Source organism: Podarcis tiliguerta (assembly GCF_965153285.1).
Source record: "Podarcis tiliguerta genome assembly, chromosome: 3".
Classification (NCBI taxonomy): domain Eukaryota; kingdom Metazoa; phylum Chordata; class Lepidosauria; order Squamata; family Lacertidae; genus Podarcis; species Podarcis tiliguerta.
The window spans coordinates 9044742-9071217 of record NC_139536.1 but is presented as its reverse complement, the minus strand read 5'-3'; positions in this window follow the sequence as shown (position 1 = coordinate 9071217).

The following is a 26476-nucleotide window of genomic DNA, read 5'->3' as shown; positions in this document are numbered from 1 at the left end:
TGCCAGTGACACGGGGGCCTGTATCAAGAGCAAGGCAGGCCACGCGAAGGGTTAATCCGGGTTGGCTGGAACAAGGACAGAAAATCAGGCCTGTGGCTATTACAGCTTATTATGCTGGAGTGCTCAAGAAACAACCTTGCAATCCTCCCCTCCACACACAGAGACACACTTTATCCTAACCCTCTTTCCCTGCTTTCCTCCATTTTAATTAGTGACATATTTTCTGCGGGGATACAGTAAACCGTACAGGAATGAATCACTCTTGGCTGTGGGAGTATCAGTGCCATTGACAAGGAGGGAGCGCAGCAAGCTCAGTTAGGATTTGGGGCGCAACCTCACTGTGGAACTGAGCCGTTTTGCTTGGGATCAAGAAAAAACTTTGGAAGAAATGAGGATACGCCTGCCAGGGGAGTAATCCCATGGATAAATGAGAGCGCCAATCAAAATAACAAAAGTTCCCAGGAAAATAATAATAATAATAATAATAATAATAATAATAATAATAATAATAATTTATTTGTACCCCGTCCATCAGGGCGCAGGTGGCGCTGTGGGTTAAATCACAGAGCCTAGCACTTGCCGATCAGAAGGTCGGCGGTTCAAATCCCTACGACGGAGTGAGCTCCCATTGCTCGGTCCCTGCTCCTGCCAACCTAGCAGTTCGAAAGCATGTCCAAGTTCAAGTAGATAAATAGGCATGGCTCCAGTGGGAAGGTAAATGGTGTATCTGTGCGCTGCTCTGGTTTGCCAGAAGCGGCTTATTCATGCTGGCCACATGACCCGGCTCCCTCAGCCAATAAAGCAAGATGAGTGCCGCAACCCCAGAGTTTGCCACGACTGGACCTAATGGTCAGGAGTCCCTTTACCTTTACCCTTACCCCACCCATCTGGCTGGGTTTCCCCAGCCACTCTGGGCAGCTTCCAACAAAGGTTAAAAATACATTAAAATGTCACATATTAAAAACTTCCTGGAGCCCATTTCTCCAGTGTCGTGATAAACTTTAGGCACCATGTGAAAGTGTAATTTTATCATCAGGTGGTATAAAAAAGATTTGCAGCTGGTTTTTTAAAAAAATCTGTTGATGCTTGGCTAGCTCCCCCCCCCCCCATTATGTAAATATATATATATTGGTTGGCAGCCATCTGTCTCTCACGCCATCCAAACAACTTAGGGACTCCATTCCAGATTTGTGTAGAGTTTACTCCTTAGCCCTTTCTTCTCCTGCATATGCCCCACAAGGCAGCAGAGGTTCAGGATCAGAGTTGTCCTTCTCTTAGATAGGCCACCTTCCCAGGTGGATGAGCCCCACCTGCCCCTCAATTCCCTCTAGCAAGACCCCCCCTCCTGGCCTCAATGATGGGGTCCAAAGGAAAGCAGAGCAAGACATTTGACACCAGCTTGGCTGCAGGAGTTGCCGCAAGGAGGTGTACCAAGTGCTTCCCAGCTGTCTCCACCCCCATCGTTCTGCCCCAGACACTGAGGTCCAGTGCCGAGGGCATTCTGGCGGTTCCCCCGCTGCAAGAAGCATTGTTACAGGGAACCAGGCAGAAGGCCTTCTCAGTAGTGGCACCCACCCAGTGGAACGCCCTCCCACCAGATATCAAAGAGAAAAACAACTATGAGACTTTTAGAAGACATCTGATGGAAGCCCTGTTTAGGGAAGCTTTTAATGTTTAATAGGTTATTGTATTTTAATATTCTGTTGGAAACCACCCAGAGTGGCTGGGGAAGCCCAGACAGATGGGCGGGGTATAAATAATAAATTATCATCATCATCATCATCATCTTAGGGACTCCATTCTGCATTTGTGTAGGGTTTTTCTTCTCCCAAAGATATCCCACAAGGCCGCAGCAGAAATATATATGGGGGGGGGAGGGGAAAAGAAAAGAAATGAGATCAAAATGCTTCAATTGCTCTGCCTGCAGTACCATGCCTACCTAGGGGCACTGCTATTGAATGGCTGCTAGAGAAAAATAAGGGAGGAAAGGGAACCCCTTTTTTAAAACATAAGAATATTTCATTGAGTAAGGCCAATTGCCCATCTAGTCCAGCATCCTTTACCCACAGTGTACAGGGTATGCCTATGGAATTCCTTTAAGGAGGACCTGAGTGTAACAGTGTTTTTCCCTCTTGTGTTTTTCCAGTAACAGAAGCATTACTGCCTCAAACTATGGAGCCATCATAACTGGTCCCCGTCGATAGCCTTGGCCTCCATGAATTGGTCTAATCCTCTTCTGAAGACAACCATGTCGGTGCCCATCGCTGTCTCCTATTGGCAATGATTTCCATAGTTTATCTATGTGCTGCGTGAATAAGTGCTTTTGTTTTGTTTATCCCGAATCATCCAATGTTCAGCATTATTGGATGTCTCTGAGTCCAGGTGGTATGAGAGGGGGAGGAAAACTTTTTCACGGTGTACTTTCCTCATGTCTTGCAGAATTTTATACCCTTTAATAATACTGCAGTTTGATAGTCTTCTTTCTCAGGAGTCTTTCTCCCAAGTCTGCAGTTTTAAGACCAGTTTCCCACAAAACACAGGAGGAGGTTAAGGGAATCCTTTTTTTAACCACTCTAAACCTCCAAAAGCTGCCCTTCCAGGAAAACCCCTGCAGCTTCTGAAATTTGGCAGGATTCACTGCTTCATCAGTGGGCTACAACTGATGTAATTTTAATTAAGTTCTGCCTATTCAAAACCAAAAACTTATACAAGGTTATTTAAAATAATAAGAATAATGGTGCCCAACAGAAAAATGAAAAATCCTGGACCAACTGATATGTAACTTCGCAGGCTTAGTCCTCTATGCAGTGGAACGTCAATTTTCGAACGTCGCTGTTGATTAACATTTCAGTTTTCGAATGCCGTAAACCCAGAAATAAATGTTTTGGTTTTCAAACACACCTCAGAAGTCGAACATGCCACGCAGCTTCTGCTGAGTGCAAGATCCTGAGACCTAGCTGTCGGCTATTGAGTTTTTGGTTCTCAAATGTTTCAGATCTCAAACCATCTTCCGGAACAGATTATGTTCAAAAACTGAGGTAACATTGTACCTGCAAATTCCATCCACTTTGAAAAAAATGGAGAGAGAGAGAGAGAGAGAGAGAGAGAGAGAGAGAGAGAGAGCCATGTTATGATTTCCCTGTATTAGGGAAGGAATGAAGCTTTGTTTTTCTGAAGCAGATTGGGGCTTTGAACTCTATGCTAACTTGGATACCCCCAAAGCACTTTGGACTAAAGTAGGATATTTTCCAAAGCGCCGAATTTGGGTCCAAGCCAGATCTTATGGTTGGTGCACACCCAATATAAGCAGCATAAACAAGCAAATAAATTCCCAGGTTGCCCTAAAGTTTTGACAAACACAAGATTCAAAGGCAAATTTTGAGTTCCTGCTAGAATGAAATATCTAAGGACTAAAAACGGAATTGTAGAGTGGCAATAACTGTAGCTGACACACACACACACACACACACACACACACACACCTTATCTGGAGTGGTCCACCACAGCTCTATATGGGTATTTTATTTTATTTCCCCTTATTCAAAGAACAAGAAATACTAGGATATTTCCTGACATTTCCTGTCCTTTCAACTGACAAACTGTGCGCTGCACACCTTGGCTGTATACACACCATATATTTAAAGCATCCTTGAAAGAATCCTGGGAACCTTTCTTTTTTAAGGAAGATGGGAATTGTAGCTCTGTGAGAGGTATTTTTTTTCCTTTGGAGGGGTGCTTTAAATGAATGGCACAAAGCAGGGGCATAGCAAGGATTGCTGGCATCCAGGGCGGGGCAGATGTTGTACCCCCTGGTGGACTGGGCAGCGGTCAGCCCCTTCACCAGCCGGCATTTAATCAAGGGACCCTCTCCTTGCTAACTAGCCCCAAGCTGGTAGCAGAGATAAGGCAAATATATGTGAAGCCAGGAGCAGCCCTGTGTCTCCTTACCTTCCTGTCCTTGCAGCACGGTGCTGTGGACAATGCATTGCCAGGATACTGTCAGCAGCTCCCAGCTGGTTGCCCAGGAAAAGTATAAAGACAAGGAAAAGTTTCTTACCGTCCTTTTTTATTTCAGTCTTTACAGAGAGAGGCTATAGAGCCCAGCCTCTTGGATAATGGTGTTGTCCCGAGTGAATCTCCATACACCCCGTCTCTTCCACTTCCTCATTCATCACTTCTGCGGGTGCTGCTACATGCCCTCTGTCTTTGAGCTCTTTGCTCTCCTACTTTTAAGGCTTCCCGGGTTCTGGGAGATGGAGGGTCTGGGATGCTTTCTAGTGACAATGTGTCAGCCAGGTCTTGCTCTGGCTCTCCCATGATTTCCCAGCTTTTCCTCTCATCTGCATCTGAGCTGCGACCTGCCTCAAACCCCTGTTGTAAATCTATACAGCGGTACCTCTGGTTGCGGATGGGATCCGTTCCAGAGGTCCGGTCGGACTCCAAGGTTTCCACAACCTGAGGACCACTTCTGTGCATGCGCACATGGCAAAACCCAGTAAAATACTTACGGATTTGCCACGCGCACATCCTGAAGTTTACATAAACAGAGGGTTATGCAAACGGAGGTACGACTCAGTGGCGTAGCGTGGGGGGTGCAGGGGGGCCCGGCCGCACTGGGTGCAACATCTGGGGGTTAGGGGGCGCAAATCCATGGGTTAGGGGGTGCAAATCCACGGGTTAGGGGGCGCAAATTACTTGCCTTGCCCCGGGTGCTGACAACCCACGCTTCGCCACTGGTACGACTGTACAGTCATAGCTCTTGTTATGTTTGCTTCAGGTTAAAACTTTTCAAGTTGCTTCCTGCACCGATCCGGAAGTACCAGAAAGGGTTACTTCCAGGTTTCGCCACTCGCACATGCGCAGATGCTCAAAATGACATCAGGCGCATGCACAGAAGCGGCAAATCGCGACCCGCGCACACGCAGACGTGAGTTGCGTTCTGCTCATGTTGCAAATGGGGCTCCGGAACGGATCCTGTTCACAACCAGAGGTACCAGTGTACTGTCTTCCTCCTCCCTGGAAGGGTCAGGCTGGAGAGGCGGTCTCCACCATTCCTCCTCTGCCCAGTCCCTGACATGCACACATTCCCACCTTCCTCTTCCTCCCTCCCTCTTTGCTGGGCAGCAGCAGCACCCTTCCCCCCTCCTCAGCTGGCCCAGGGGCAGGGCATGTGTGGGCGTCCATTCACTGGCTACGAAAAGAAGGAAGAGGCGGTGCCATGCCAGCCTTGAAGGCTCAGCCTGGGCGTGGCTTGCCTCCCCTTGGCTCCGGCCTTGATGAGGGAACCTGTCATGAGGGTGCCAGGTTACGCCTCCTCAGAAATTTGTGCCTGGCAGTGACGTAGCGTGGGTTGTCAGCACCCGGGGCAAGGCAAGTAATTTGCGCCCCCTAACCCGGGGCAAGGCAAGTAATTTGCACCCCCCCACTGCACTGTCCCTCCCCCCAGATAATCCCTCGCTCTCTCTCCGCACCGCACCGCACGCCTGGCACCCTCCCCTCCACAGTGGGCGGCGACCCGGCGGCTCGGATCGGATTCACACAGCCAGCACTGCAGTGAGAGAGAGTGAGTGAGCCAGGTAGGGGCAGAGAGCTGCGAGTGCGAGCGTGCCCCCCCCCCAGATGTTGCGCCCGGTGCGGCCGGCCTTCCCTGCACCCCCCACACTACGCCACTGGTGCCTGGGACTCCCCATGCTACACCACTGGTTTGAACGCTGCCTTAGAGACCTCACATGAAACCGCTTAAATCCAGATATTTTTAAACTGTTGCAGATAAATTAGGACTGGGGGAAGCCTGGAGCTTTAGAATGGGTGGAGATTACCTCCTCACCTTGCTTCAAATTGCTATAAATTACACGTCCGAGGGAAGTTGTGCTAGAAAAGCCCCTCTAGAAAAAGAAGGAAGTGTCATTTCTGTGGTAAATAGCACTGAAGCCAAATGTGTTATCACAGTGAAATCTCGCAAGAAAGGAAGCATACGGACCGATAGGACGTTCCATTTTGCAGTGAACACTGAGGGAAACAAGTCTTGTAACACTAAAGGTTTCGATTCTATGCATACTTACTTGGGAACAAGACCCACTGGACTTAGTGGGGCTGACTTCTGTGTAAACTTGCCTAGGACTGGGCTGCAGATATAGAAAGAGGTATATAGGCAGACCTTTGGAGAAATAGGCAAACCTTTGAATAACTTGAACCCCAAAATGTTTAGCCAGTGTGGTGTAGTGGTTAAGAGCGGTAGTCACGTAATCTGGGTAACCGGGTTCGCGTCTCCGCTCCTCCACATGCAGCTGCTGGGTGACCTTGGGCCAGTCACAGTCTCTCAGCCCCACTCACCTCACAGAGTGTTTGTTGTGGGGGAGGAAGGGAAAGGAGAATGTTAGCCGCTTTGAGACTCCTTAAAGGGAGTGAAAGGCGGGATATCAAATCCAAACTCTTCTTCTTCTTCTTCTTCTTTGCCTCCAGACTGCCATATTTTGCGGGAGGAGGAATTTGGTTGTCTACCGGAAATTTAGGTTTGCACATTTCAGGTGGTATAAAGTACGCTCTGATAGAAGAAATTCCCATTTGAAGAAGAAAGTGGCAGGAAGGTGCACTGAAATGTGTGGGATGAAGACCTGATTCACGGGGAGATGTATAACTTCTACATAAGCAAATCTAGGTGAAATCAGGATGAATAGTCATTGTCGTCTAACTGCCCCACATTCAAATCAGAATGGATGCTCAATAAACAGGCCGTCTTGTGGATTTCTAGGACTTTAATAGTCATAACTAGCTCTTTAAATGTAGACCTAAACTGAATTTTTCAGGCACCTACAATTAATTTGGTGTTAAGAATTGCCTTAACCAGCTCTCTGTCCTTCCAGCTGAGAAATGTATCCACGTCTCTTATGTGAATTGTTTGCCTGCAGAATTAGTTTATTTTATTGGCAGGAAAGAAATGAGAAACCCTGGCAATAAATATGGGAGTCAAATGTTCAATAACCAAAGAGACCAAGGACTTAGCATTTCCAGATTGTCTTAGTGACAGGTAAGATTTTATTTCTGGCTTGCAAGTTCAGTGAGTGTCAAGATGTTCATTGTGGGGCCAAGTCCACTTTCTTGTTGATGTTTCCATTTTGCAGGACACCTCATTCCGGGCTTGACATTCCCTGTTCTTCAACTGGTACCTCCATCAATTTTCCCTTTCTTTCGCTTTTGAGGAGAAAATGCCACGCTGTCCCATCCCATTCTGTTCGCAGTGGTATTACTTATTCTCCATTCCGCAGATATTTGAGAGTCGTTGCTCAGATTGCACTGAAATGAGGGATGGAAAATCATTTTCAGACTGAGGCCCTCATACCCTTCTGCACACCTGTCCGGCACCACAAGACGCTGGAGGGTGGAGTTAGGCAACAACGTGGAAACTTACCAATGCTCTTTTTATACAAGCTTGCTCTCACTCACCTGTCTGTCATATTCTTGCACTCCAGCATCACAATGCAGCATAGCTCAAGGACTGTCTACATGAATGTCCTAACACAGGAGTGGGGAACCGGTTTCGGCCAAGACATTCCATCCCTGAAAAGTACACAGAGGAAAAGTTGAAAGAATGGAGCTGTTTGCCACATCCTCTTTAAGCTCTATGCTCTATGCGATTTCAAAGCTCAGATAAGCACCTGATCAGCTGTACAGGAAGCAGAGTCAGGTAGCCGTGTTGGTCTGACACAGATGAAATAATTAATAATAATAATAATAATAATAATAATAATAATAATAAATTAAAAATTGTCCAGTAGCACCTTAGAAACCAACTAAGTTAGTTCTGCATACAGTGGTACCTCAGGTTACACACGCTTCAGGTTACATACGCTTCAGGTTACAGACTCCGCTAACCCAGAAATAATGCTTCAGGTTAAGAACTTTGCTACAGGAAGAGAACAGAAATGGTGCTCCGGCAGCCAGGCGGCAGCAGGAGGCCCCATTAGCTAAAGTGGTACCTCAGGTTAAGAACAGTTTCAGGTTAAGAACGGACCTCCAGAAGAAATTAAGTACTTAACCCAAAGTACCACTGTATAAGCTTTCGTGATGGAGAGAGAGAATGGATTTCTGTGGTGAGGAAGGGAAAGAGAGAGATTTAGGAACCTATGGGCATTGGTACCCAGAAATGCATTTTATCAGTGTTGGCTCATGTGCAAACAGCATCTCTGGCCACAGCAGACCTGGTCACAGGGGTCCACGCTCTGGCCACATCCAGGCCAGGCTGCTGTAATTCATTCTATGTGGTGCTGCCTTTAAGGATAGTCTGGAAACACCAGCCGAGTCCAAAACGAGAGTCCTCATGGGCGTGCAGCAGTTAGCTTCAATAGCGCCTGTATTATCCCAGCTGCGGAGCCTTCCAGCATGTTGCCAGGCCCAATTGAAAGTGATGTCTTTAACCTTTAAAGCCTTAAATGCTTTGGGCCTGTGCTATCTGGAGGTACTCATGCCTGCTTGTTGAGATCTCTATCAGAAGCCCTCTTGGGGTTGCATTCAGCTGTGGGAAATGTTGCGTTAGTTTTCCTGATTATAACGCTAAGGCTTCTGTCCTGTTTTCTAATGTTCCTCTCACACTGCACGCAGCACCTCTCGTGTTGTGCAAGGGTAGCTTTTCGACCGAGATTTCCAGCTAGTGGCGCTGAATTTTGTTCACACCGGTGGGCATGGTGTGACAAAACAAGGAGCGTCACTGGACAACATTCTCCCACCCTCTCTGCACCTGTGTGGTTCTGTTCACCCATGAAAACAGCAGGAGGAAACTGTACGCCGATATACACCCCACCCCCTGCCATTTCAACACTTTGCTCCTGCAATTTTCCAGATTTAAAGGGGCTGAAAATGGATTACCCCCTCCCTCTGGAGACAAATGCAGCAGAATTAAGTGCCATGCATGTACAGTGGTACTTCAGGTTACAGACGCTTCAGGTTACAGACTCCGCTAACCCAGAAATAGTACCTCGGGTTAAGAACTTTGCTTCAGGATGAGAACAGAAATCGTGAGGAGGCGGCGCAGCAGCAGCAGCAGCAGCAGCAGCAGCAGGAGGAGGCCCCATTAGCTAAAGTGGTGCTTCAGGTTAAGAACAGTTTCAGGTTAATAATGGACCTCCAGAACGAATTAAGTTCTTAACCCGAGGTACCACTGTACTATATTCCATTTGTTGTTGTTTAGTCGTTTAGTCGTGTCCGACTCTTCGTGACCCCCTGGACCAGAGCACGCCAGGCACTTCTGTCTTCCACGTCCTCCCGCAGTTTGGTCAAACTCATGTTCGCAACTTCGAGAACAGTGTCCCACCATCTCGCCCTCTGTCGTCCCCTTCTCCTTGTGCCCTCCATCTTTCCCAGCATCAGGGTCTTTTCCAGGAAGTCTTTTCTTCTCATGAGGTGGCCAAAGTATTGGAGCCTCAGCTTCAGGATCTGTCCTTCCAGTGAGCACTCAGGGCTAATTTCCTTAAGAATGGATGCGTTTGATCTTCTTGCAGTCCATGGGACTCTCAAGAGTCTCCTCCAGCACCATAATTCAAAAGCATCAATTCCATTAGTTTTCTGGAAGTAGCTTTTACATCGTGATAAAGCTCAAATATAATGAAGGTGGCGGGCTCTCCTTCATTGGAGGTTTCTAAGCAAAGGTTGGATGGCCATCTGTCATGGATGCTTCAGTTAAGGTTCCTGCATTGCAGGGGTTGGACTAGATGACCCCCTGGTTCCCTTTCTTTCCCTCTACAATTCTATGAGTCTATGGTTCTCATGTGGAAATTAACAGGTCATTGTCATGAAAATGGCATAAAACAGGGGGAGGCAAACTAAGGCCCGGGGGCCGGATCCGGCCCAATTGCCTTCTCACTCCAGCCTGCAGACGGTCCGGCAATCATGTTTTTACATAAGTAGAATGTGTCCTTTTATTTAAAATGCATCTCTGGGTTATTTGTGGGGCATAGGAATTCATCCATATATATTTTTTTCAAAATATAGTCTGGCCCACCACATGGTCTGAGGGATGGTGGACCGGCCCATGGCTGGAAAAGGTTGCTGACCCCTGGCATAAACTGTTGTGTGAATGCTTCTTAAAATAATGCACCCAGAACTAGTTGCCACCTGAACCACTACAGAAGAGTGTGAAACTCCTCCTCATCCCTGAGACTTTGTTTCTGTGTTTAGGGTTTTTTTTAAGCAGCTGCATTTCTCTACTGGCACAAGTACAGTTTACGTTCCGTGGGACACCTACATCCTTTTCACATGTACAGGTATGAAGGCACCCAGCTGCAGAATCCAGGTGGATTAAAAGGATAATCAATGACCATTTTGATAAGTGCTGAGAGTCACTCCGACTACTTACTTTTCCGTGTATAAGATGCCCCCTATTTTTGGGGACTCAAATTTAAGGAATTGTTGGGCTCTTTTTGCGGAGGGTTGCCCAGAATTTTTGAGCTTTTGGGGGGTTGTAGTAAAATGCTCATCCACATGTGTCGCAAAATCTGCCTCTCGTCTGTCCCCTCACCAGCATAAGCTGCCAATCATCCGCCCAATTGTCGCAGCGTCAGCCAATCAACACCTCCCATTGATGCAGCAACCAGTAACACAGCAACCAAACATCCAGCCTATGCTATGTATAAGGTGACCCCCATTTCTTAGCATTATTTTTAAAGAAAAAAACCTAGTCTTACACATGGAAAAGTAAGGTACATAGGACACTGACCTGGCATTCCTGTTGTTGTAGAACTTATCAATTAGTCATACCTCATGTTACGTTTAGGACGTGGGTGGCGCTGTGGGTTAAAGCCTCAGTGCCTGGGGGTTGCCGATCGAAAGGTCGGCGGTTCGAATCCCCGCGGCGGGGTGCGCTCCCGTTGTTCGGTCCCAGCGCCTGCCAACCTAGCAGTTTGAAAGCACTCTCGGGTGCAAGTAGATAAATAGGGACCGCTTACTAGCGGGAAGGTAAACGGCATTTCCGTGTGCGGCTCTGGCTCGCCAGAGCAGCGATGTCACGCTGGCCACGTGACCCGGAAGTGTCTTCGGACAGCGCTGGCCCGCGGCCTCTTGAGTGAGATGGGCGCACAACCCTAGAGTCTGTCAAGACTGGCCCGTACGGGCAGGGGTACCTTTACCTTTTACATGTTACGTTTGCTTCATGTTACGTTCTTTCAGGTTATGTTCCACGGCGACCCGGAAGTACTGGAAAGGGTTACTTCTGGGTTTTCGCCAGAAGCGCATGTGCAGAAGCACCAAATGATGTCACACGCATGTGTAGAAGCGGCGAATCACAACCCATGTGTGCAGATGCACCGCTGCGGGCTGCGCTCATTTCATGTTGCAAACAGGCCTCTGGAATGGATCCCGTTCGCAACCAGAGGTACCACTGTATTGTTTTAAAATATCATGTACTGTGTAGATCAGGGGGAGCCCACGTAGAGCACAGATGGGAAAATGTGTGTCCCAATTTGGGGACTCAACATGTTGGAGGGTAGGATAAAACAGATCTGCCCATAGGTCAGAACCAACACTTCAAATTGTGCCCAGAAATGGACTGGTGGCCGGTGAAGTTGCTTGAACAGATCAGTAACGCCGGCTCTACGCGAGGCTACCCTCCGCCGTTCACCTTCTTTAAATAAACAAAGAAGGAGAATTAAAAGACCGGAGCATAATGAAGACCCGGGCTTTCCCATCATGCACCGGGAGGCTGTGCTCGCCGCCAGATCGCAGGACTTTGGAGCTGCCTGAAATTGCACAGCCCCCGATGGCGTGTAAGAAAGTGTAACGGGTTCATAATTGCAACCCTTTCATTACCGTCTCCTCAGTTCCCGGCCCACTAATGTCAAGAGCGCCGTCTTTGTAGCGTTATTGGCATTTTTCATCATATTCATGAAGTGCAGGTCAATTTTCTTCAAAAGGCTCCCATCGCCAAGTTGCCACAAAGACAGACAGTAATAAATTCTACTAGTGCACTCGTGAAGGCTCCGTAGCTGCGAGCTACAATAAAAAGCAATGAGCCGGGTGTCACTAAGTAACTCCAGTTTACACTGCGTTTTCTCTCTTTTATTGAAAACTCAGGATATGAATTTATTAATGAATACACAGGCATACTTTGATGGGGGGGGGAGAGAGAGGGAGGGAGAGCAAAAGGGGAGGTGGTGTTGGGTAGGGCGGGTGGGGGGAAAAGAGAGAGAGAGAAAGAGAGAGACCAAGTCAATTTATTTGATATTCACACAGTGAGTGCCTACATTGTATTGTTTCATCATTTATGGACCAGCTTTGCTTGTTAGGCTGTGGCCCTCCAGGAGCGAGAGAGAGAGAGAGAGAGGAGGGAAGGGGGGGGGAGGCAAGTCTTATATAGCAACACCTTGACGTAGATGTACAGCTGCTCTCTCCGCGCTTGTCTCACCTTTAGCCCTGTCTGTCTACTGCAGGCTTTCATTTTCCGCATTCATACATCAATAAGCTTTGCATGCTGACACCTAATTTTGCAGCCTACTTTGGTTATGGAGGCCGCTTCTTTGCATATCACTACCCACCCCTTCTGACATCTCCTGGCTTTAAAGGAGGAGAGAATAGAAGGCGCCTTGGTTTGGAGGGGGTGGAGGAGAAGAAGAAGAAGGAGAAGGTGGTTTTCTTTTCTTCCAGGGCCTAATCAGAAATTTCTTTCTATTTGTCAGAAACCGATCTGCCAAATCAAGTTTAATTGATTCAGCTGTTGTTTTCATGCAATACTTTTTCTCTCTCTCTCTCTCTCCCTTTTTTAGTATGCTATTTTGAAGGTCTAGGCTGGTTCTTCAAACAAATGGGAGATCTCTCCTGAAAGATAAATATGGGTGCCAATTAGTTAGCATTTCCATCCCAGTTAAATCTCGTTTTGAAAGGATTCTTCAGTATGTTCCAAACCCCCACCCCCAGATAGATTGATAGATGGATATCAAAATCCAGTACCCATCAGCATGTAAGAATCTGGATGTGGTCCGTGACGGGTGACTGCAGAGGTCAAGAGGTCAGTTTCTATCCCTACTTGGCTCCTACAATTAGTTCCTAAATTTTGCACAAAAAGAAAAGTTTGCATGTGTGTTTGTTTTATTTGCGCACACACAAAGACACAGGCAGGCACAAAGACACCAGAGCCGTCCCCCAATTAGCAAAGCCTTAGCTGGTGCATCTCGTGAGTTTTAATTGATTTGTCAATTAATCTGCATAAATTTCCATATGAAAAACAGCAACAGTTCTTAAGGGGGAGGGGGACGTTATTTCTTCAGTGTTAGATAAAGCATGGAATGCGTTTAGATAGTCACACACACACATTTCTAACCCATTTGGAATACAGTGGTACCTTGGGTTACATACGCTTCAGGTTACATACTCCACTAACCCAGAAATAGTACCTCGGGTTAAGAACTTTGCTTCAGGGTGAGAACAGAAATCGTGCTCCGGCGGCGCAGCAGCAGCAGGAGGCCCCATTAGCTAAAGTGGTGCATCAGGTTAAGAACAGTTTCAGGTTAAGAACAGACCTCTGCAACGATTTAAGTACTTAACCCAAGGTACCACTGTATTCATAAACATTCCATTGCAGACACTGAGTCCATGACTTGGGAGGAGTCATTCTAAAACAACGAAGTCAAATTTCTTACGGCCTACAGCAAGCAAAGTTTCAAAACTTCCAGTCTGGGTTCAACTCAAAAAGGGGGGTGCTTTCATGAACATTTGCAACAGTGTTGAAAGGTCCCTCCCTTTTCCGTGCTTTTTAAAAATGAGTCAAAAGTATCTATTTTTTAAGTATTTATCTGCAGCCAGAAAGGGTTTGTAAGAAGTCGTTGTCACATGCAGGAAGGTTTCCGTTCAGCTGCAGCTCATCTTCTGTCCAAAGCTACACTGTTTGCTTCACTTTCTGCTGAAGTGAAATTCTATAACTCTGACACCCAAGACTTTTGTTTCAGATCACCCTCCAATTCTTCTGATAGTACAATTTTCTAACTGATTTTAATACTGTATTTTTATATTGCTGTAACCTGCCCTAAGACATTATGCTAAAGGGCAGGTAAGAAATCCAATAAATAACCAAGACCGATTTTTTGCTTTCTTCCTCATAGCTAGCTCCCACTATTCTCTCTGACACCTTCCTGCGTTCTAGCATCCCATTCCAATACAGCTTTAAGGACTGTTCCTGTTAATGTCCTCATGCAGGGATGGGGAAGCTTTTACACTGTCATTTTAAGGGGTGAAATAATTTTTGCAAATCTCTCCAATGAGGGATCTTAAAAATACGTTTTCGGCTGTGAGGAATTCAAATCTGCTATTATTTTTGTGCTTGGAGAACATTTAGCTTGGTTTGATGAAGAAGCACATATACTGCTTTTGGAAAACCAAAGAATTTTTATTTTACCCTCTGAAAATGTCAGGTCATGCTTAATAATAATAATAAACAAGCAACAACAGCAACAACAACAACAACATCATCATCAACAACAACAACAATAATAATTTATTATTTATACCCCACCCATCTGGCTGGGCTTCCCCAGCCACTCTGGGAGGCTTCCCAAAAAAATACTAAAATACTGCAATACATCAAACAGGGCTGCCTTCAGATGTCTTCTAAAAGTCTGGTAGTTGTTGTTCTCTTTGACATCTGGTGGGAGGGTGTTCCACAGGGAGGGCGCCACTACTGAGAAGGCCCTCTGCCTGGCTCCCTGTAACTTGGCTTCTAGCAGCGAGGGAACTGCCAGAAGGCCCTCAGTGCTGGACCTCAGTGTCCGGGTAGAACGATGGGGGTGGAGACGCTCCTTCAGGTATACTGGACCGAGGCCGTTTAGGGCTTTAAAGGTCAGCACCAACACTTTTAATTGTACTCGGAAACGTACTGGGAGCCAATGTAGGTCTATCAAGACCAGTGTTACGTGGTCTCGGCTGCCGCTCCCAGTCACCAGTCTAGCTGCCGCATTTTGGATTAGTTGTAGTTTCCGGGTCACCTTCAAAGGTAGCCCCACATACAAACTATACACTATAACTGCAATGCAATCATTTTCTATACAGTTTGACACACATTTTCCTTACCAAGCAAAACTAAATCATATTGATTCAACCAAAATATCTTTGGAATTCACAAGTGATAGAATCAAAGAATAGCAAAGTTGGAAGGGACCCCAAGGGTCATCTAGTCCAACCCCTGCAATGAAGGAATATTTTTGCCCAATGTGGGGCTTGAACACACGATCCTGAGATTGAGATTTTCATGCTCTACCGACTGAGCTATCCCTTCCCAGCTCAACTCCCAACACGGCATTTAGCACCTCACCTCATTTTTGGAAAGTTAAAGTTGAAAAAAAAAATCAACATGGCCCGCTTTTACAGCCCAAGGGCCACACTACCTTACAGGAAACCTTCCGGGGGCCACATGCCAATGGGAGGTGGGGCCATTGGGGCAGAGCAACTAATGGGTTGTCACATGTGCAATAGGCTACATTGTTCACTCTCTCTCCTCCATTCAGAGAAGCAAGAGGCACTGTCAGGGTTCAAGGGCACATGCCAGTCAGCCAACAAGAGGGTTAAAAACAGAGGGTCTCAAGGGCCAGATAGAGAGCACAAGAGGGCCATGTTGGGCTCCTGGGCTGGAGGGTCCCTATTCCTGCAGTAATACAGTGCTGTGCCTACTAAACATGCTCCCTGCAAGTTTATAGACATCTGGCCCCACACCCTGTTGGATGACATGTATTCAGCATCAGTGTGAACGGGCCCTATGCATGCATCATCATCATCTTCATCATCATCATTTATTATTATTTATATCCCGCCCATCTGGCTGGGTTTCCCCAGCCACTATAGGTGGCTCCCAATAGAGTATTAAAAACAATACAGCATTAAATATTGAAAACTTCCCTAAATAGGGCTGCCTTCAGATGTCTTTTAAAAATAGGATAGTTGCTTATTTTCTTAACATCTGATGAGAGGGCATTCCACAGGGCGGGTGCCACTACCAAGAAGGCCCTCTGCCTGGTTCCTTGTAACCTCACTTCTCACAGGGAGGGAACTGCCAGAAGGCCCTTTGAGCTGGACCTCAGTGTCCGGGTTGAACGATGGGGGTGGAGACGCTCCTTCAGGTATACTGGGCCGAGGCTGTTTGGGGCTTTCAAGGTCAGCACCAACACTTTGAATTGTGCTTGGAAATGTCCTGGGAGCCAATACAGTAGTACCTCGGGTTAAGAACTTAATTTGTTCTGGAGGTCCGTTCTTAACCTGAGGTACCACTTAAGCTAATGGGGTTTCCTGCTGCCATTGCGCGATTTCTGTTCTCATCCTGAGGTAAAGTTGTTAACCCGAGGTACTATTTCTGGGTTAGCGGAGACTGTAACCTGAAGTGTCTGTAACCCGGGGTACCACTGTATAGGTCTTTCAGGACCAGTGTTATATGGTCAAGCGCAACATCTCCCTCTTGGCCAGTGCCCTGGCTAATCACAGGCTGCAGTGCCTTTCTCTCTACATTTGGCCAAACCAGACCTTGTAACAAACAGGCCCTTTCTCTTCCCAGCCCATCGCAACGACGGGCCTTTTGCTCAAGTCACCCAAAGTGGGACCTTGCCAGCAGATAAACAGGTTAATAAAGCTCGACAAATGCCGAGCTTTTGCAAGCAAATAAACAAACCAGCGGCGGCGGCAGAAAACAAAACCCACTTGCTATCCAAATCCATTTGCATCTTCCTCCTTTTCTTTATTTTTTCCGCCCAGCAAAGGAGAAAGTTTGTCAAGCAAGACTGATCAGAAGGATGCCACTTGGTGACAGGACGCGTTGATTTATTTTTGTGTTGCGGCAGGTTCTAGCAACGGCGGCTGCTCAGAGTCGTCACAGAAAGGCATTGTGGGAGATGTCGGCAGCTCCCGACAAGCACCCTGCCTCTGAAGACAGACATTTATTAGGATACATAATGTGGAGGAAGCCGATTCGTACCTTGGCATGCTGGTTTCCTGTAACTGTCACATGTGATGATGGCTTCAAGTTTTTCCCTTCGCGGACACCCTCCAGACACACACACACACAAAATCTCTGTAAGGGACAATATCGATAACACTGAGCATTTCACACAGAGAGAAAGAGGCAAGCTATAGACAGCAAGGGAAGCTTTTGGGCCTAGCGCTGAAGAGCGTGCCATTTTAAAACACGAAATCTGTTCTTGCAATGTTTGCAAGGGGAGAACAAGGGGGGGGGAGACACTTTCAAGTGTAGTTCGTCGCTCTCTTAATGAGGGACGGGGTCTTCTTAAGAGCCAGCCGGCAACTGTGGAAGAACACATACCCTCAGTACTTGACGTCCTCAAAACAGCTGACAGTTTCAGATAAATCGACTTGCATAGAGACTCCCCTCTTCGCATCACCTGGAGTGACAGAATAGTGCTAATTTCATTTGAGGGAGGGAAGTGGGGAGGAAAACAAAAGACACGCAGAGAGAGAAATTCATATGTCTTCGGCGTGTTGAGCCGTCAGTGTAAAATTAACCAAACTGGAAACCATCGAGATCTGAGGCGAAAGAAGGGGTTTTTGTCAACCAAAATCTTTTTAATCTCCCCCCTCCCACAAAAAAAAAAACCTGCCACTCCTTTCCTCCTCTGAATCTGCCAACATTCCACGGGCTCCTTCATCTTTTTAACTACAGTTGCATGACAACTTTAGGAAAGAATGGCTGACTTCCTCAATACAGGAAGGGATGCGGTTAGTGATTCTTACGCTCAAGAGTGCTTTCTTCCCAAATTGTCTTCTGCTGCACTAGTCTTCAAATTGTGCTCCATGGGGATTTGGGTTCCTTTCTGGAAGCTCCTTAAGAGCTCCACCATGAGAAGACCAGTTAAGCTTCCTTGAAAATCAGCTCTTCCTCCATGACAGATTTTCCCCTAAGGTGGCCGTAGAGCATTGGGCACTGTATGCTCTTTCACCCAAGTCATACAGAATGATGAAACACAGGGTATCTAGCCAATATTCTGCAAGAACTGAGGGCTTATCTGTACTTACCTTTTCAATCACTCATTCCAGGCACAGGTCCATGCTTAAAAAATCTGTTTTGCCCTGAAGATTGCCCCACAAAAAACCACTCAATCAGAGGAAATGTGCATTTGGATTTTCCGTGAATTGCTGTTTGCTCCAACTGAGCTTTAAAGAGTGGGTTTTCATGAGGAAAGCTCTGAAAGGGGGGGGGAATCACTCAGACATATAACATTGAAGCATGTACCATGTTTGGAAAGAGTGGAACAAAGTTAAGTGTATGCCCCTCAGTGTACGCCTAAAGAAATTAGCTAAAATCCTTTAGAAGAAGAATTTGGATTTGATATCCTGCTTTATCACTACCCTGAGGAGTCTCAAAGCGGATAACAATCTCCTTTTCCCTTCCTCCACCACAACAAACACTCTGTGAGGTGAGTGAGGCTGAGAGACTTCAGAGAGGTGTGACTAGCTCAAGGTCACCCAGCAGCTGCATGTGGAGGAACAGGGAAGCGAACCCGGTTCACCAGATTACGAGTTCACCTGCAGGAGCGTCTCCACCCCCATTGTTCTGCCCGGACACTGAGGTCCAGTGCCAAGGGCCTTTTGGCGGTTACCTCGCTGTGAGAAGCCAAGTTACAGGGAACCAGGCAGAGGGCCTTCTTGGTAGTGGCACCCTCCCTGTGGAATGCCCTCCCACCAGAAGTCAAAGAGAAAACAACTATTAGACTTTTAGAAGACATTTGAAGGCAGTCCTGTTTAGGGAAGCTTTTAATGTTTAATAGATTATTATATTTTAATATTCTGTTGGAAGCCGCCCAGAGTGGCTGGGGAAACCCAGCCAGATGGGCAGGGTGTAAATAAATTATTATTATTATTATTATTATTATTATTATTATTATTATTATCACCATCATCTTAACGACTACACCATGCTGGCTTTACAATGTATGGGAGTTCCACAGTGTGCTGTAGTGGTTAAGATCGATAGACTCATAATCTGGTGAACAGGGTTCGCGTCTCCGCTCCTCCACATGCAGTTGCTGGGTGACCTTGGGCCAGTCACACTTCTCTGAAGTCTCTCAGCCTCACTCACCTCACAGAGTGTTTGTTGTGGGGGAGGAAAGGAAAGGAGATTGTTGGCTGCTTTGAGACTCCTTCGGATAGTGATAAAGCGGGATATCAAATCCAAACTCTTCTTCTTCACAGCAGGTGAACCAGTCGGAAAATAGTTCTTTGAAAACCACTGCATTCTTCCCAATACTGTGCCTTCTGCAAGGCTCCTTCCTACCTTGAAATGCAGCCATTATCGTTCATGTCGGGCCATATCCTCCTAAGGGTGCTGAGAGTCACCTTGTGGGCTTCTTGAAGGCATCTTCTTGGCCACTATGGGAACAAAATGCAGGACTTGATAGGCCTTTGGTTGGATTGGGCAGTGGTCCTCCTAAATTCCCTCAAATCCCTCCTAAGGACTCACGGTGCAGTCAATCCAGACAAATTAAAGGACAAATTAAGTTTGCGCTGCAGATCTTGATCACCCTAACTGTAAGTCACATAACAGCCAACCTACTTCTTGCAAGAACTCCACCATGACAAATGCCGCTGGGTGACAACAAACAGAGCCTTCCCCAAATTCTTCCAGGGCTAGTTAAAAATGTAAAATCTGGCATGAAGTCGCCGCCCCTTAAGCATCCCTTTTTCCTCATGCGCGGAACGCCATCCTCCGATTTAATTGAGGCCTCCGGTCCCTAAGAGAGAGCGACAACGGCCCTCACTCGAGGCCAAGTTTAGCATTTCATTATTTAGTAATCTGAGCTGGAGTCATGCTATTATTGACTCTCAGGCAATCCTCTTTGCCTCTTCTAACAAAAAGAGGATGCCCAGAGAAATAATTGATACCACATTCGGCTTTTGAGTGTGCGTTCCCTTGGTGGTTTGTGCACGAAAGCTTTTTGATTTAGGCTTAAGAATAACAAAAGTTGGGGATATTTTTCACCGACGACCCCCTTATGACATGTCCGTAACCCCTTTCACAGCAGGAATGTTGGCCTCCAGGCATCTTTTAGCAGCTCAAATGAGTGACTAGAGGCTTTCCTTCTTTTATTATAGATCTGCTGGTTAAAAGTGAAAGCCTCTTAAAGGGAAGTCTTTTTTTTTTCTTCCATAAAGGGGGAGGAAAGATCTTTCCCTTTGGACCTGCTCTAAGGAAGACCTGAACACACAGAGGTTTGGGACTGATTTTTGTCATCAGTGGGGGGAAACCAGCCCCTTGTTGAAAGCAAGGAGCAACACAATAACTGGAATTTGCAGGGCTAACTTTTCAGATTCGCATTCTGAAGTGAAGTTTTGCAGTGAATTTTGCTAGTCTCTTCGAGAGAGAAGCAGCAAAAAGAGTTTCATTAGTGATAGCAAACATTCTTAGTGGTGATGCAAACTTTCCCAAGTCACTGAAAATTCTTAGCCAAAGGAAGGGATGGTGCAAATTCCATGGTACAAATAGTACAAATTCAACGGTGGCAACACGGAAAGAGAAAATATTGGCCCATTCAGAGGGGAAATTCGCAGGGACTGGCCATCAATGACCAAGAGGGTCAGGGGTGTGGTGAGGGATGAAGAACTTAGAGGTCAGTGGCAGAGTAAATGCTTTGCATGTGGTTTGCCCAGTTTCAATCTTTGGCCTCTTCATACACGAGGCTTGTTCACACATTACACTGAACACAGGTACAAGCTGTCTCTACACATATACAAGAGTTTGTGTGGAGGAGTGCCAATTGGTACAGCTCAACACTTTTATACACCCCCATCGTCCAGCCCGGACACTGAGGTCCAGCGCTGAGGGCCTTCTGGCGGTTCCCTCGCTGTGAGAGGTGAGGTTACAGGGAACCAGTCAGAGGGCCTTCTCGGTAGTGGCACCTGCCCTGTGGAACGCCCTCCCAGCAGATGTCAAGGCAATTAGCAACTATTTTACTTTTAAAAGACATCTGAAGGCAGCCCTGCTTAGGGAAGTTTTTTATGTTTATTGCTGCATTGTGTTTTTAATATTCGGTTGGGAGCCGCACAGATCCAGTATTTAGGTACACAGATTGTGCACTAACTGAATGTAACATATGAATGGCCCTATGCATACAAAAGAACATAAGAAGAGCCTGCTGGATCAGGCCAGTGGCCCATTGACTCCAGCTTCCTGTTCTTATAGTGGTCACCCAGATGTTTATGGGAAACCTTCCAGCAGAGCCCAAGAAGAAGAAGAAGAGTTTGGATTTGATATCCCGCTTTATCACTACCCGAAGGAGTCTCAAAGCTGCTATCAATCTCCTTTCCCTTCCTCCCCCACAACAAACACTCTGTGAGGTGAGTGGGGCTGAGAGACTTCAGAGAAGTGTGAGTAGCCCAAAGTCACCCAGCAGCTGCATGTGGAGGAGCGGAGACACGAACCCGGTTCACCAGATTACGAGTCTACCGTTCTTAACCACTGCACCACACTGGGCTATAGGGATAAATAATCTGACCTAGCATCAAGCAGCTTCATATTTGCCTACACACACACACACACACACCATCTTGGCTGTGAGACGTGGAAGACCTGCTCCCTCCCTGCCTTGCAGGTCTTTTTCCACCTGGCCTGGGAGGACAGAGCCCTGACTGACTCCAGCTACAAAAGCTGATGCTATGGAAGAGGCCATCTTGGCTGTGAGTCCTAGAAGACCTTCTCCCTGCCTCGCAGGTCTATTCCTACCTGGTCCTGGAGGGCAGGCCCCTGACTGACTCCAGCTACAAAAGCTGAGGCTGCTGAACAGACTCATTGGTTAAGGAATTGTTTATAGGGCTTTATTGTGCCGGGGGGGCGGTTATTGCTACTATTGACATTATAATTTTCTATCTTTATTTTGGTACTTAAGATGTATGTGGAAATTGTTTTATTTGGTTATGCACTTTTCATTTCTTGTTTATGACTACATTAGTTACATTTTAATTATGTGATATTTTTTTTAGTTTGCATGCCGCCTTGAGCATGGTTTTAACCATGGAAAGGAGGTATGAAAATAAAATGATGTATGTATCTATACGCACACACCAGTCTTGAAAGTTGGCATCAATTAATTAAAATACATCTTAAAATTGTGTTCTTGTTGTTTAGTCATTTAGTCGTGTCCGACTCTTCGTGATCCCATGGACCAGAGCATGCCAGGCACTCAGAACAAATTAAAATCTGGACAGATGGCAGCCCTCAGGTAAAATTGAGAGTGGTTAATATTCTCCAGGGCCAAATGTTACCACTGGTCTTATTAAGGATCTGTGAGTGGGCAAGGAGGCCTCTTTAATGCTTGTTCTTATACAGAAAGCAAAGAATCAGACTGAACCCAGACCAAAGGCCTGGCAGAACAGAAAGATGTCAAATCCCGCAGGGCCCTTGTCTCTTGTGAGAGAGCATTCCACCAGGCTGGGGCCACGGCTGAAAAGGCCCTGGCTCTGCTTGAGGCCAGTCTAATCTCCCTGGGGCCTGGGATCTTCAGAGTGTAATTATTTGCAGACCACCGTGGGGCATACCAGGAGAGGCGATCCCATAGGTACGAGGGTCCTAGGCCGTATAGGGCTTTAAAACCAGCACCTTAAACCTGATCCTGTACTCCACCAGGAGCCAGTGCAGCTGGTATAGCACTGGAAGAATGTGCTCCCGTGGCAAGGACCCCATGAGGAGTCTCGCCATGGCATTCTGCACCCGCTGGAGTTTCTGGGTCAGTTTCAAGGGTAGCCCCACATAGAGTGAGTTACAATAATCAAGTCTGGAGGTGACCATCGCATGGATCACAGTGGCAAGGTCAGGGTGAGAGAGATAAAGGACCAACTGCTTAGCTTGGCAGAGATGGAAAAATGCCGCCTTTGTTGTAGCTGTAACCTCCGCCTCCATAGAAAGGGAGGCATTGAAGATTACACCCAAACTCTTGACAGAAGGCGCTGGCACTAATTGCGCCCCCACAAGGGATGGGAGTTGGCCCTCCACCCCATATCGTCCCAACCCAGCCAAAGGACCTCTGTCTTCGAAGGATTTAACTTCAACCGGCTCCCATGTAGCCATCCAGCCACGGCTTCCAAACATCTGATCAGTGTGTCTGAGGCTGACTCAGGATGGCCGTCCATCAACAGATAGAGTTGGGTGTCATCAGCATGAGATCAGAAGCTACTCAGTTCCTACCGAATTTTGCGATGTGCTGTTCCAGTCAATATATACAGAAACACACATTAGGGGGAAATTGGCACACAAATGCATGTTGTACATACAAAAGGGAAAACGGCCTTTCAAAAATATGTCTCTTAGGCAGAACTGCATTTTAAAAAGTATAAATTCACACAAAAATGCTGGCGATTAGGGTTTTTTCTTAGTAAAAATAATGAAAATTGCGGCGGAAATGTGGAGAACTGAATTTAAGAGTGGGAAAAATGAGGAACTGGGAGGAACAAAAATTGACAGATCACTTAACTGTAGGCCTCCCAAAATGCAGACAAACAAACAATCCACTCACAGAGATGAGCATTTACCTAATATTTCCTTATATCCAAAAGGATTTGGGACAGAGGAAGAGGTGAGCTATCTTCCAACAATGCCCTTTCTCCAGTTAGGACACCTGGGACTGAAAAATCACTATACCCCATATTGTTGACTCCATCTCTTAACTGTCCTCCTCTTTCATATCACTTCCTAGCATTAGTTCTAGGACCAAATTACATATTCTCTACATCAGATGTTCTCTTCAAAATCATTATATTTGATACAATCATACTAATTAACTCCTCCCCACAAAATTCTCACATCACTAAGTGTGAGTGTCTCGCCAGGTGGAAACTCGTCATGAATTCAGTCATTGACAATAAAAATAAAAATAAAAAACCATGTGATTCACCACGTCCAATTAGATTAAGGGCAGTGAGGGCATATGAGGATGAGGACAGCGAGGGCAAGAAAAGAAAAGGGCAGTGAGGTGAAGCAGCAGCCGAAGGGAATAAAAGCCTGCTGAACACCACCGAAAAACCCTCAGAAACCTGTTTGTGCGTGTCCAAAAATTGCTTAAAACGAGAGGAACAAAAAGAGACACAAATTAAGGCGAGGAGTGTCGACTCAGCCATAATCATTTCCACTAGGTTAATCAATATAATAAGAACACATGCATATGCAAATGAGACATTGGCTCCTATACCTTTCGTGTACACCACAACAGGAAGTGATGTTATTTGTGTCAATCAAACGCTCCCGGTTTCGCTTTGCACATTGTGATTAATACTAATTGGAGCACTGCTTAGATGTGGAACCTAATTCAGCAAGGAAGTTTCTCTCCCTTTTCTTTTTTTTACATTCCACACGATCCCTCTGCCACCCCCTGCCTCCTTTTCCAGGTAGTCTTGAGGACTGAATTAAACACACACACACTCCAAGAAGAGACCTCCCCCCCCCTCAAGACAGATGGCCGACAATGAGTTAGAAAAAAAAGAAGGTATCTTGAGATCCAACCTGCAAGAACAAAAAAAAGGAAAGAAAAGAAAAGAAAAGCTTGCATTGTTGTTTTCATTATCTTGCTTCTGTCATTTCATGAGCTTTGTATCTCACAAGGAAAGAAAGAAGGAAGAGGGGGGAGGGGGGGAAACTGTGAAATTAATCTTTTGTGCATTGCCAGATAAAGACGAGACATGCTCAGACAAAAGATAGACTGGGAGAAGGTACTGTGATTGATGACTAAAGTAAAGGTGTCAGAAGAGTATTATGTAAATTACTGGAGGCACAGACCATTTCAGAGAGAATGAGAGGGAGAGGGGAGGCTGGGAAGAAAAGGCTGCCGAGGCAATGTCACCACGACACTGGTCCCCAAGCACCAATTTCTTGCCATCTTTCATCTGCCGAGACAAGCTCACCTCACATTCTATTTGGCTTCTACAGTGCGACAAAGAGTGGATGGACTGTGTGTGTGTGTGTGTGTGTGTGAGAGAGAGAGAGAGAGAGAGAGAGAGAGAGAGAGAGAGAACAGAGCGGGGAGGAAACCTGTCAACATTAGCATGAATGCAAGGATATGGATATATATATATATATATATATATATGCTTTCGTAGATTTTCACGGGTACAGGAATGCAGGTTTTGGTGTCCTCGGGTGTCTTCCCGTGTAAAAGTTGGGGTGTCTAGGCGACGTTTCGACGAGGTCTCACTCGTCATCTTCAGGCTGGTGCTTTCGGCTTCTTGTTACTGGAACAGAGCAGGATCTCAGTGTTTGAGTTCCTATAAATACTGTTGAGGAGGTGTGGTGTATAGCCTCCAATGTTCTGGGCAGAGAGGAGGTTCCCAGGCTAGTGTGCCTTTTCTTCTTTTGTTCCTTAATTACTTGAGGGATATCTTGAGTGATTTCTTGAGTGATTTCCTGAATTCCACTTAGGTGGGTCATTAGGTGTGGATTAGTTGCTAAAGCCTTCGTGTCTTGAACTCTTGAACTTTGTGAAGAGTTTTTCTGAGAAGATGGCTGTACTGCACTTGGTTGTGCTCCAAACCCCAAGGATAAAATTCAGTTGGAAAACCAAGGGGTCTATGAAATACCCTGCAAAGTCTGCCCAGCCACGTACATTGGACAAACAAACAGACGAATAAATGCACGTATCGCAGAACACAAGAATGCCGTCAAAAAAGAAGAAAAAACTTCCTCTCTTTTCCAACACATGAAAGAAACAGGACACGAAATTAATTTTGCAGATTCCAAATTGCTCTTTAACATGGAACATCACCACAAGAGAATAATCATGGAAGCCATCGAGATAGAGAAACACCCTCACAACATGAACAAGCGTGACGACACATCCCGCTTGCCAGACATCTGGAAATTAGCCCTCCCCACAAAATCTGACACCAGATCCAGAGGCACACAGAACGCCATCACCAATCAACCACACCAGACCCAAACCCAGACCCTCTCCACAGACAAATTACAGACACCATCCAGTAGCCAAACCAGGGTGGCACCTCCGGATGCTGCACCCCCCTGCAATCCCTACACAGATCTGGCTGGCACAGGCCACAAAACCACAGCTCGCCCCTATACACGAAGCCAAGCCAGAGCACAACCAAGTGCAGTACAGCCATCTTCTCAGAAAAACTCTTCACAAAGTTCAAGAGTTCAAGACACGAAGGCTTTAGCAACTAATCCACACCTAATGACCCACCTAAGTGGAATTCAGGAAATCACTCAAGAAATCACTCAAGATATCCCTCAAGTAATTAAGGAACAAAAGAAGAAAAGGCACACTAGCCTGGGAACCTCCTCTCTGCCCAGAACATTGGAGGCTATACACCACACCTCCTCAACAGTATTTATAGGAACTCAAACACTGAGATCCTGCTCTGTTCCAGTAACAAGAAGCCGAAAGCACCAGCCTGAAGATGACGAGTGAGACCTCGTCGAAACGTCGCCTAGACACCCCAACTTTTACACGGGAAGACACCCGAGGACACCAAAACCTGCATATATATATATATATATATATATATA